General features: G+C 40.2%; 2 long non-coding RNA genes across 2 annotated transcripts; one reads left to right on the forward strand and one right to left on the reverse strand.

Annotated features, from left to right (window-relative positions):
* The first annotated feature begins 1,926 nt into the window (after positions 1-1,926).
* Positions 1,927-3,572, forward strand: LOC145420170 (uncharacterized). The gene is made up of 2 exons (XR_013901473.1): positions 1,927-2,603; positions 2,699-3,572. It is a non-coding gene; the product is annotated as an uncharacterized LOC145420170 (long non-coding RNA).
* A 9,396-nt stretch (positions 3,573-12,968) lies between these two features.
* On the reverse strand, positions 12,969-13,352 carry LOC145420176 (uncharacterized). Its single transcript, XR_013901479.1, has 2 exons — positions 13,212-13,352; positions 12,969-13,131 (listed from the first exon to the last, which is right to left on the reverse strand). It is a non-coding gene; the product is annotated as an uncharacterized LOC145420176 (long non-coding RNA).
* Between the last annotated feature and the right edge of the window lie 108 nt (positions 13,353-13,460).

Below are 13,460 nucleotides of genomic sequence, written 5' to 3' on the forward strand. Positions count from 1 at the left end.
CTAAATAAACAATTACTGACTACTTTACATGACACCTGGTGTTACCTGTCCTCCTTTCTCCACAGGTGTGCCAATGCTGGCTCATTTCCCATTGAGAACTTGCGCAAAAGCACGTACAAAAAAAGGAAGAATCTCCCCTTACTGGAATAAAAATTCTAAATATCAGCTGTGAAAAAGTTTGTTCTTGATCTGAAAGGAAGTTAGATGAGAACATTGACACTACTCCCAGATAGCTCTGTGAAATAGCTTAGCTCAAAGACTGAAAAGAGGGGGAAAGGTGTGTAATAATTTAAAAAGTTTGAGGAATAAAACCTGCACTTTTTAAGATCACTAGTAAGGACATCATATCTGGTATGTTTGATTCTTAGAAACACTGTATAAATGTGTGTTTACTGCTTTACAGAGCGATATATGTCAGAGTATTTTTTTGACTAGGCCCAGGCACTTCCTGGAGTCTACTTGTTGCCTGGCAACTGCTCAGAGGCGAAAACTCAGTAAAAACTCAATAAAAAATATCAACGAGCAATTTTCACATGCTTTTACATTTATTTAAAACAAATAATAGTATTAAATTATAGAGCTTCAGAGATGCTGGTAGGTGGATTTTGTTACTGGGTCATTCGTGGAAAAATCCTGAGTCAGCAAATTTGTTTCTTTACTAAAACTTTATAGATCAATGCGAAATTTTACTTCATACCATGAATATTTTCAAATAAATTTAGAGGCCTCCAAAGTGTTAATAGGTGAGTCAGACCTTTGGTTACTTTTCAATTAACATTTTTGTTTTCCCCAGACTTTTTAGCTAACAGAATCAAAACATGTAGAAATTGCAAATGAACCTGTACTTTTAAGCACTTTTACTACACCCATCATTACAAACACTTTTTTCTATGTACCGGTATTAGTCCCTTGTCTAACATTCAGACACTCACTCACAGATATACATCAAGAAACTTCAACATGTAGATTTGAGGAGCCAGGGATTGTTGTTCTGATATATAGATGTCCCTGTCTTCCTACACCTCCACAGCCATAAACCTTGAAAAATATTGGACTTACTTCTATGTAGCTTAAGAGCCTGTAACTAGGAACATTTTATACTGTTTAGGTAAGATTCTACGTGGCTTCATAAATTAAAGTTGTTGTAAAATATTGTAAATAAAAAATAAATCATTTGAGATTTATTACAAGGTTGTTGTTTTTAATTCAATAACCTACTAATAGGCAGAGGTAGGGTTGGGTATCGTCACTGATTTCTAGAATCGATTCGATTCCGATTCACAAGGTCCCGAATTTATTCGATTCGATTCGAATCGGGGAAATTTTGCCTCAGACAGTCATAAATATTATAATTCTGATCACTTATCAGTACATTTCTATATTTTTATATCTATAAAAAGAAAGCTGACACTTGTGAGACTTTATCAAAGGTGTAACCATCACAGCTGATTCCTTTGTGTCAAAGTAACTGAGGATAAAACACAGAAAAACACGAAGGCGGTTTGCTGGGTTTTTATAGCAGATGACCTTAAATACATTGTGCAGTCAAAAACGAAGTGAAGCAAAGCAAAGTTACAGAGGTTTGATTAGAGACACAGCTAAGCATTTTTGCAATTTTGCATAATTTTAAAAAGTTTAAATTTGTTCAGTATTGAACAGCAGAAATTAAGCTTTCTTGTCGGAAGTAAGTAAAAAAAAAAAACACAAACAAACAAACAAACAGCGGCCGACACCATAGACTGGTGGGTAATAAGTAGGAGTGGGTGACGAAGTTTATGTGAAAAAAGTAGTTTGGATCATCTTTGGCTGCTGGTTCAGTCAATATTGTTTGGAGAGAGATAAAAACCTGCAGCTTCAGAATCTAGTGCAAAAAGGAGGTAAACAAAAAGCGCCCGCTGACGCTTCAAAATCAGTGAGCTGTCGGCTTTCAGCGCCCACGGCGTGTCTGCGTCTGTGTACAGGCCGTCAGGTGAGAAAGGCGACATCTCACTGATTTGGATGCCTTGGGTCCGCGTTTTGTGTTTACGTCTTTGTGCAGAATCCGTGTACCTGGGGCCCGTTCTTCGTACGTCGCTTACTACATCCAAGATCAAATCATCGCGCTAACCGTGAGCTCGCTAATCCGGTTCCCCGAACACACTTGCTGTTGACGATTACTACAGCTGGACGCAGGAATGTGACATCACTGGGTGTCGTAAAAGGGGCTACGCATCGATAGTAGAAACATTGATCGGCAACCCGCTGATTGGTCGGCGAAAATGTCGAAGGGGCGTGCTCGGTATTTTCCGGCAGCAGAGCAAGAACTCTTGAGTGAGGGATTTCAGGAGTTTCAGAGTTTAATTAAAACGCAAGAGAACACTGCAAAGGCTGCAAAAGCAAGGAGAGAGGGCTGGCAGAAAGTTGCTGACAAATCAAACTCGTAGGTAATTTAATAATAATAATAATAATGGATTGGATTTATATAGCGCTTTCCAAGGCACCCAAAGCGCTTTACGATACCACTATTCATTCACTCCCACATTCACACACTGGTGGAGGCAGCTACGGTTGTAGCCAGGCTGCCATATCGCGCCATCGGCCCCTCTGGCCAACACCAGTAGGCGGTAGGGTAGATCTATCATATGACACTATATTGTCCAATATCATATGGCATTATATTATATTATAATATGTTATATTATATCCCCTTTCACATTAGAGCCACAACAGGACCCACAAGAACATGGGAACAAGTAAAAGTGGAATACAGGAGTATTCTACAGAATGGTAATATTTATCTCTTAGATTGCTTTGCGTCTCTTGGCAAGGTAATACTGGCCTGTAATACTCTGTTAGTTTGTTCATAACAGCAACCAAGAAAAGGGCAGAGGAAAAAAAGACAGGTGGTGGGTCCTGCACCCCCTCGTCAACAAGTTGGTTAAGTAAATAATACCCTCACGGGAAAATCGATATCTCTCTATGAGCACACTGTCGCGCTGAGCTAAAGGATCCTGTCTATCCCGCAATATACGCTGAATTCTGAGGACTCTCCTTATCAATCTTGCACCTTCCGCAATGGGCTGCTCGCGTATACGGACAGGGCATGGCTGCGACAGACTTCCCAAATCCACCTTCGCTTTTATAGCCGTGGTCTCTCATCTTGATTACACGAAGTAATTTACAATTGCTACTCTGAAATATGAATTAAATCTGTAATAATCACATACATGTAATAGAATGTTAATAGTACATTTCCCTTTTTTAGGAAATGACCTGTATGTATCTGTGTGAAATCAATAAATGGATCAGGTGCTGCATTGTCTTTAGTTACATTGATAATATTTATTTATGGTGAAACAGTGGTGGAATATCGCTGTTGCTTTCGTATAAATGAAGCGGACATACCTGCGTGGCCGCGATCTAATCCTGTTTACATAAAGTGAACCTGCTCCCGAGCAGGTTTACGCTTACGGCTCTGTTGCTATGACAGCAAGTCCCGGATGAGCTTCGGGGAACCGACTGATCCAGGATCACGCGAAATCGTCAACAATCTAATCCGGCTAACCTACTTAGCGAGGTACGAAGAACGGGCCCCTGGGCCCTGTTTCAGGAAGCCGGTTTAGAAAACTCAGAGTGAAAAACGATACGCAGGGTTGAGTAATCCCGAACTGTCCAACTCGGAATATTCGGTTTCAGAAAGGCTGATAACAATTAGTTCAATCAACGCGGAGTTGCTTTAACCCCAAGTGAAGCGCGCGGACGAGGATACATAAAGCCCTGATAAGCGGAGCACAGATTAAGCGAGTCACCATGGAGACGGAGGGAAAGAAGGCGTGATCAATGTATTTTACAGCGCTTGAGGCCGAAATTCTGATGGCAGCATATGCCGATAACACGCAAATTCCGCGGAAAAAAGTAACACAGCCACAGCTGCGAAAGACAGGGAGCATGCATGGCAAAACATAGCCGACAGAGTCAATGCGTGAGTGTTAATATAAACATTGATCTAGGGATTTCCACCCATTTAACACGTTATTTTATCATATGTTATTTTATTTGTTATTTTATACATTTTATTTTGTGATGTGATGTGAGCGCAGGTGCAACCCAACAGGCCCCAAACGTTCCTGGCAGCAAGTAAAAATGAAATATAAAAATATAGTCCAAACAGGTGAGGTGTAATTGTATTATGAGCCATAGTGCTTGGTCTGTTTGTCCCATGTAAATCAATTGCAGTTAGAGGCTACATTAATTTTCTTTCTGTAAGCACTTATTGAAATTATCTGAGCACATTACAAGTACATATTTGCTTACTCTGTATGCTCAAATGTGGCCCGTTATAGCCAACAGAAAAAAAGCGGAGGCCCGAAAAACAGGTGGGGGTCCTCCACCACCACCACTCACAGAGGCTGAGCAGTTGGCCCTCAGCCAAAACAGTGGGCGCCCTGTGGCCGAAGGCATCTCTGCGGGGACATCCTCTGAGTCAATAACCCCGCAAGACACAAGTGCCTACATAGGGGGTAAATTCAAAATAATACATGATGTGCATACATCCTTTCTTCACAGTCACCTTCGCAGTGCTACTCATTCATTTGATAAACTCTTTACCATAATGAATTATTTTGTAGTGAAGTTATTTTCCTACTGATTTTGCCTTCCCTCAGTCTTGGTTGTCTTTGAGAGCATAATGACAATGAAGTGTAAGGTGATTGGTATGTTTGTTAATTGCCATTTGGTCCCTTGTAAGTTATAAGTGACCTGTATAAACCTCATATTCTATCAGTTGATGGTGGTGGTGTACTGCATCTGGTGCAGCCTCCTGTTGAGCCAGACCAACATGCAGTTGTGAGTAATACTCCACAGATTATATGAGTTTACAGTAGAACAGCAATGTTGTTTATTTCTTTACTACAGGAAAATAATGAAGAAACATTGACAGCTGTTACAGAGGAGGAAGCAACAGAGACACCTTATGAGGTTTACATCTTTTAATACTTTGTGTACAGGAAACACAGGTGACCAATAAAGCCAGTTGAACAAAAAATCTGTTTATTCGTCTTTCAACATGTTGAGGTGATGGGTCAAAAGAAATGATTGTGACATATGGTGTCTCTGACTGCTCTTCCATCTTGTATGTCCGTGGGAGGGTCAGGATGTTCATGGTTTGGATCACTGCTGATGTTTGGTTCAGAAGGACAGTGTTCTCCTCTAATTGTGGCAATGTTGTGAAGAATCACACATGCCACAATAATGTCACATGCCCTTTCTGGGGTGACCCTGAGTCTTTGCAGGCACTGGAACCGGGCCTTAAGCATTCCGATAGTCATTTCAATTCTGGCTCTTGTCCTGCAATTAGCCAGATTATATCGCTGCTGTGGGCCCGGTTCAGGGTCAGGGTAAGGGGTAAGCAAATAGGGTAAACATGGATACCCCCTATCACCAAGCAAGTAGCCAGTGAACTCTCCTAAGACAGAAGGATACACTTCAGTTCAAATGTCCCTGAAGCAATTGGTCTTTATATATTTTAAAGTATTCTCAACTCACCATGTCCAAATTTTGTGCTCAGTGTACATTCACGGAATATTTGTGAGTCATGGACAGAGCCTGGCCACTTGGCTTCCACATTTGTGATAATGTTGGCAGCATCACATATGATCTTCACAGTGCAGAGAACACAAATTAGCATCCATTACTATAATGAAATAATTTGTTAGTTTGAAATGCTACAGGGAACTATGTACCTGTACATTAATGCTGTGGAAAGACTTCCTATTCACATAGTCTCCTTCATTTACTAAAGGAGCAATGACTGGAATGTGAGTGCCATCTATACAGCCAATCACGCCTGGGAACCCTGAAAATAAATGTAAAATTTAAGTAGTAGTCCAAGTATCACCACACCATAAATTAAGTTTTGGTCATCCTGATACCTGCAATTTTGTGGCATCCCTCTTTGATGAATCTTGTGGGTCTATGACCGGGGAACACCACAAACGAGTACAGGAGACGTTTCAGTGCAACTGTAACATTCCTGACTGCCCGACAGACGGTAGCCTTGGAAACGTGCTCAGCATCACCAATATTATACAGAAAGCTCCCGTTTGCAAAAAAACGAAGCGCAATACAAATAATATGTACAGAACTGAGAGCATGTCCGCGATGTGTCACATGAGCAATATTAGGCCTGAGGATGTTATTCAAATAACTTATAGATTGTGCTGAGAAACGGTAACGTTCGCACAGGAAATCATCAGGAAATGATAAAATGTCCAAACGCGCTCTAATCATTCTCTCCCGGCGGAGAGCTCTGCGGAGGATTTGGGCTTCACGATCTACTGGCTCTTCAAGGAAGGGGCACGCCATGTCCGACACTTCCTACTGTCAGGTTTCCGACAAAGGGGCGGAGACAGTCAGGGTTAGTTGTAGTAAACCTGCTAGGGGGCAGGTTAGCTTCACGGCGTGTGTCGTCATAGTGACTCACTCAGGCTTCAGCTGAACTCGCTTTGTGAAACCGAAAACCCAGAGTTTTCGTTAACTCAGGGTATACTTACTCAGTTTTTCCACTAAACCGGCTTCCTGAAACAGGGCCCTGCTCTCACTGACTGTTTTAGCTGTTTGGTGGTTGTAGAAATTTCGTGAGGTTTAACCTGAGATTCTGGCATTTCGGGCAAAATAAATTTATATTTAAAAATCGATTTAGGATTTTAATGAATCGATATCACGTTATCCAAGCCAGAATCGATTTTAATCGATAAATAGATAATCAAAACCCATCCCTAGGCAGAGGCAATGTGGATATTTCACCTTGTTTTGGTTTCTTGTTTGTTTTTTAGGTTAGTTAGCTAGCTAGCTAGTTAAGCTAAGCTAATTCATTGCCAATGTGACATGGAAGAAAAACAGGAAAAAGTTACAGTAAATATTTGTGTCTTCTATTTGTAAATGTCTGTGTAAGACTTAAATGCCTCTTAATATAATCAATTCATGTAATCATCATCTTTCATATTTAATCATGCAGCATATATTTATAAGAATTAAGTATGAGTGAAAAAAACATTATGTGGTATAAGAAAATACAAAAGGCCCTGTTTTAATGAGTTAGTGAGTTATATGTATTCACCGGTGCCTTTTTTCAGGTATGCCTTTTCAACTGCTTGTCTAATCAGTCAATCACATGACAGCAGTTCAGTGTATTAATGCATGTAGAGCTCACAAATCTGCAGCAACTATGTGATGCTGTCGTGCGAATATGCACCAGAATCTCTGATGAATGTTTTTAGCACCTTGTTGAATTTATGTCACAAAGAATTAAGGCCTTTCTGAAGTACCTAATAAAATCACTGGTGAATGTATGTCTCATTAAAATTTGCTGTTGAATACTGAACTGAGAAGTAATACTTTATACTTTTGAATGCAAGAAAGAGAGAAAATAAGGATTTTTTGTAAGTTTAAGGGTTTTTTTTAAAACTCCATTTATAGAGTATTCATGTGTTTTCTTAATTACTTTCATTATTATAAGAAATGTCTCTGCTGTTATGTTCAAAGGAAATACATCTACAATATGTCTAGATGCAGTCAGTTACCAGGTCAGAAAGTATTTCACAGTATAACTGTGACAAAACTACTTTAAAGGCAGTTTTGAGCTTTGGTTATGTAAAAGGACTTTTTACTGTGTGTCACAGTTTCACGCTACTGTTAGAGGAGATGAGATAGCAGTATTAAATTACTCCCCTCAGCTTTTTCCTGCCACTGATAACCACCTGCAGAAAAACTTTCATCGTGACCAATGTAATTACCCTTCCCATATTCTCAAGTCCCAATTTCATGGCAGAACTGTGGGCGGTTGCCCTCCATGGCGGAAAGCAGCTGCCTGGGTGGTCATGGGACATATTTAGTGTTTTTCCGGTGCAGGAACCAAGCCATTAACAGCCAGAATTTCTCTGATCGTCAGACTTTGATGATGTGTGCCCACTCATTCTCCCCCAACTCTCTATCTAACTTCTGCTGCCTCTGCTTTTATTCCTCTCTTTTGTGTGTTTGCATCTTTTTAATTTGCTGTCACTCAGTCTTTGTCTGAAACCCATCGCTCCGGCACTTCTCTCTCCCTGACAGTATCCTCCACGTGGCTGTCTATGCTTGTCTTGAATAAGCCTGCGTGTTGGCCTGAATGAGTTGGCGTTTTAGTTTGCGTTTTGCCGTCGTGTTTGCTGACGTTCACCTTCACACGTGGTATTTGCAGAGGATGAACCGAGACTCACACCCTGACGTCAAAGGAGGCCGGAAGGAAATGAAATGTATGGGGGAAGAATTTCAGAAGGATGGAGCCGATTAATTTCCTCCCACTGCGTGCTGGATATTTACCCTGCAAAAGAATTCAGTCGAATGGTTGAGAGTGCAGGGCTGCAGTCAACAGGAAAGCAAACCTATCACATCCATAATTGACAAACATCATTTGCAGTGCTGCTACACAGCAGTGCCAGCTTCTATTAACCAGCACGTGAAAACCTGAGCCTGCTGGACAGCAAAGCCTTCCTCCTGAACAGAAAAGCAAGACTGAATGAATAAATCATTTTAAGTGGAAACAACGAAAGAGAGAGAGGCTGCCTATGAGTTCACACACTGAACATCAATGTTCCTACAGCCTGTGGGAGTTTCACTAGACGAAGAGCTGCCAAGCAGGAGGGAGTCAACTGGGAAACCTCCCAAACAATTACTAAATATCAAAAAAGAAAGCTTTTGATGAATTTTGAATTAAATATGTCTTCTTTTAACTTTTGCAGTTCTTTGAACAGTTGTCCATGTATTCGGGTTCCTGAGTCAAGTACCCAGTTCCAAGCTTTGGGCTTTTTAAAATAATGTTTCCTGATTGTGCTTCTTTGCATTTGGTTCTTCCCTCTAATTCTGTTCTTGGTTTTAGTTCATATTGTATTCCTTGCTTGGCTTATTTTCCCCTGTCTGGTCAAATCCCATCTCTGTGTTTCATCTTATATCACTTTGTCAAGTTTAACTGCCCTCTCATTATCCCTGATTTATTCCTGCTGTGTCTCCCACTTATTTAACCCTCACCTCATTACCATGTGTGTAAACTGTTTACATCTTCCTCTGGTCCTTTGTCGCATCCTCGAACACTGCTGTGTGTTTCCTTGCTCCATGTTTCCTGAAGTTATGTGCTCCTATCTATGTTACTGTACAAATAATATATTATTAACATAAAACTATGTTTCTAGAATATGTTTATTGGGGCTAAAACAAACAAACTATGCTTGTTCAGTCTTTTTTCTAAATTCTGCCTATAACTGATGCCTGTGGTGTCTCACATGTAACTATTGGGGGTTTTACAGTTTCTTTGGCTTTGGGGTGAGTTTGCTGGGACGTCCACTGCTGGATGTTTTCCACTTGTGAATAATCTCTCTCACTGTTTTAAAATTGTTTGAAAATAGCATTAATGTGTCTTTCCCCTCCGTGATTTACCCCAGATTTCTATTGTTTTGTATTCCTGACTCCAGTGCTTCCTTCAATTTGTATGTTTGAGATTTTGAAAAAGCTCCTGCATCAAAGCGGTTTTTGAGTTCACATTTTTCCCTCTCCTCCATACTGGGTTGAAAAGCTGCTGCACAGCACATGATTTTACTTTAAAAAAAGAAACAAACAAAACAAAAATACTACATAAGGTATAAAATCCATACTTTACTATAAATTCTTTCCCTTATCAAGTTCTGGATCATGGGTGCAAGAGGAGGAGTGCACCGCAAACAGGCTGCCAGTCCCATTAACACCAACAGAGAGAATGCACGAACTCCAACACAGAAATTTGAACCCAAGACCTTTTTGTTGATAACCTATACTAGCTTCTTGTGGATGTAAAATGTAAAGCATTGATAATTTTTTGTTAGACCCTGACCCTAACCCTTCAGAACTTGAGCACGATTACCTCAGCCAAGGACGTAATAGTTCTGTCCTTAAAACACGACAGCTCCAAAGGTTTTGAACGAATTCTCATAAAATTTGTTGGGGTGTGGAATAGGGTCATGGAAAACATTCTATTAAAATTTGGTTTACATCCACCAAAGTTTTTAAAGACAACTTAATGAGTTAATGGTCAGAAATTGACAGAAAGCCTTATATTTTAGAAACTAAGGCTTCTGTATATAGCAGTTTATCAAAATATTTCTTACTGCCTTTTTATTGACAACATATATTCTAAATATCATGTTATTATGATTTTAAATAAAGTCAAACATTCATAAAATGTCTTTTATATTTAAAACTTTACTTGAAATTCTGCTGCCTTTGACTGTATTGGAAACATTCAGGTATTGCATACTGGTATATGGGTACTCCAAACGTCCAAATGTCATTTTATATTTGACCTCTGATCTCAGTTTTACATTTCGCATTTGTCGTTGTTTCAGGTTGACCCCAAAACGTGTTATATCTTTAAAGGGAGTATTACCTAGTTAGTTAGAAATATACTACACTATATTATTATAGAACAAGCTCAGGTTATTCGTGCCCAGTTATTTACAAATAAATATCTATTATCCATTATCGACTCCTACATAATGTTTGTGTAATCAAAGTAAACATCTCTCATGCTACTCTTGTCTGAGTTTCTTAGCTGAGGTCATAATTACACATTACCAGTATAGTTAAACGCACTCGAGTGTTACGGTAGCTAATCAGTAGGCTGCCCAACTATTATTAAGTATTATTTATTTTTGGAAAACAAACTTGTTTTCACTTTATGTATTTTTATGTATGTTGCTAAACATCAAAATAATTTTTTACTAAACAATGTAATGCATGCTACATATGTAGTATATCCACATTAAAAAAAAGGCGGTTTCATAAATAAATTTAATAACAGTCACCGCAGGCACATTTTGGGACCAGGCATTATGTTTGGCACCCCTGCTCTTAGTTTTCATTAAACTTGAAACAAAGAAACTACAGAGAATTTTTGTCACAGTAAAGCCCTGTGTGCAAAGATAGAACTGATAAGTCATTTTCGTTTCTGACTGACTGTATCGATTTGTTGAATATCTTAGGTTCATCAAAGTTGTACTGTCTGCGTTTTGCAGTATAAAGAGACAGACACAGATTAGTTAAGTGCCATAATAGAGCTTTGACAGCTGAAGAGGTTAGAAGTCAGAACAATAAGATGCAGCCATAAATAAGAATTGGATTCATGAATGAAACGTCAACCTTCTGGCACTGCTCCTCTGCTTGTGTGTGCATGCACAGAAATATCCATGAACATGCATGAGAATTTATGCGATGAGGCTTGCTGCCCTGTGCGTCCGGCCTTGCGTCACTTAGAAGCAAAAAGAGGAGAGCGGGGTGACGACAGGGCACATCTGTCTGAAGATCTGTCCACTCTTCTGAACATTTACGCAGACAGCTAAAAATATACTGCGACAGGCTGCATAGAGAGCCTGCTGGGAGCCAAAGAAGCACTCGAGATTTGATGCCTGCTTCTTTTTTTCCCTCTGCCTTTCTGATTCAGAAAGAGTGAAAGATGTCATCGTATGACAAAGACAACAAGAGTAAAACCCAAGAAGTGTGAGCCTTGAGTTTGTTGTAAGTAGGAGAACAAAAGCACAGTGATTAGATGAGCAGTTGTCGTGAGTCAATCACTCTGCCTCCCACTGGGAGCCTGTATAGCCCATTTTTTTTGGCACAGACGCAACTTGTGACGTCCTTTTGACAATTGCTTTATATGTGCCCAAAAATATGACTTCCAGAGCCACTGTGAGAGACACTGCCATTCCGGTAACACCATATTTGCTCCTGACTTTGGAGTAGGCAAACACATCCGTCTGGTGCGCTGCAGGGTTTTTCTCTCACTTTTCTTCTTGTTTGTTTTGGATGCCGTCTCTCAGCCATCCCGCACGAGTCCACATTTGGGAATCGTACAAAACTATTAGAGAATATGGGACACGAGCCCCTGGGACCCGCATTCATCTGTCTCCCTGTTTACAGAGGATAACAGGAAGCGCTTTCTCTGGAAGAGCCAGAAAAGCGGATTTAATAAAAAAAAATAAAAAAAACTTTGCAGGTTTTAGCAGAACGGGATGACGCAAATACAAGTCCAAAAAGTTAATCAACTTGGGTCCCAACACTTTATCTACGGCTCAGACAGCTCAGTAGGCTGAGCCAGAGATCTGTAGCCATAGATTAGTTATTTAAATTTGTTCATTGCATGAAACAATTTAAAAGCTTTTATTTAATTTAAAAAAAAAAAAAAAAAAAACAGCAAATCTGTTACATGTCTTAAGCCTCTTTGTCTTATCCACTGAGCAACTAGGCCTGCTGAGCCGCTCATTGCACATTGTATGGATCATTGTACATAAACAATGCTCTAATGACCAGCCAACTGTAGAAGATGTACTATTTGAACAAAGTCCAAAAAACATCACAACTGAATTCAACCAGATTGCAGAAGATGTTTCACAGCTATCTCAGCTGACTTCCATTTTCTACACTGACATTATACTATTTATAGAGTGAATGATCATCATCATCATCATCTTAATTGTTAATTAGTCTATTACAGCTGATGTAAACCAACACTGACCATGGGCACCACAGATACTGTGCAGCAGTTCATTGCAGTTCTTTACAATAAATCCACCACAGTACGACAAGCTGACCTCTTTATCCCATACAAACTACCCAGGATTTTATACGTGACACTTGAATAACACAAAGTTAGTATATCTTTGTTTGTTTTGCAGAAATATCCAGTCTGTGATTGAAGTGATGACATCACACGCAAGCTTTAAATTTGCAGTTTATAAAGTATCACTGAACAGTTCTTACCTTTAAACCTAGCCTAACACTTGCACTCCTTCCCAAGTATAAATGCTACAGAGGAACCTTTAAGCATTTGTTTAAAAAAAAAAAAGAAGCAAGCAGTAGGAAGTTCAGATATTGTCACGTGGCCGGTACCGAACAGGACTCAGGTGCAGAAACCCAGAGCGGAGACAGCAGATGATGCAACAATTTATTAGGTTTAAGTGCAAGAGAAAAACGTGGCAAAGACAAAAAAACAGCGAGACGTGGAGTCTTGGTGCGGCGTGGCCTGGGGAACGTGGCTATGGCGAGGGAATGAGGCCTGAGATGCGGAACGGAGCTGAGTGGGGAACAGTCACACTGAAGGAAGAGGATATAGGAGTTAGGTAGGTAGTGAAGGCAGCTCTGCAGTGGCCAGTTGTAAGAGCAGCAATTCTTACTTGCAGTTAGGGACCTGGAGTGTTGAGAGGGGGGTGATGAAGATCCAGGGGAGGCTGAGTGGCGTGGAAAAGCTGGCCTGAGATCCGGGGCTTCAGATGGAGTGTGATGGCAGGAGGGCAGGCAGGTGAGGCACAGAGAGATTTCCAGAATGATTACTAGGTATCCTGAGTCCAGAGGTGGAGTGTGAGCCAAGGTGGATACAGCAACTGTAGCACAAGAGAGTCGTGTTAACAGGATGACTCACAGCA

This window comes from Astatotilapia calliptera, chromosome 2, assembly GCF_964374335.1.
Source record: "Astatotilapia calliptera chromosome 2, fAstCal68.1, whole genome shotgun sequence".
In the NCBI taxonomy this organism is placed as follows: domain Eukaryota; kingdom Metazoa; phylum Chordata; class Actinopteri; order Cichliformes; family Cichlidae; genus Astatotilapia; species Astatotilapia calliptera.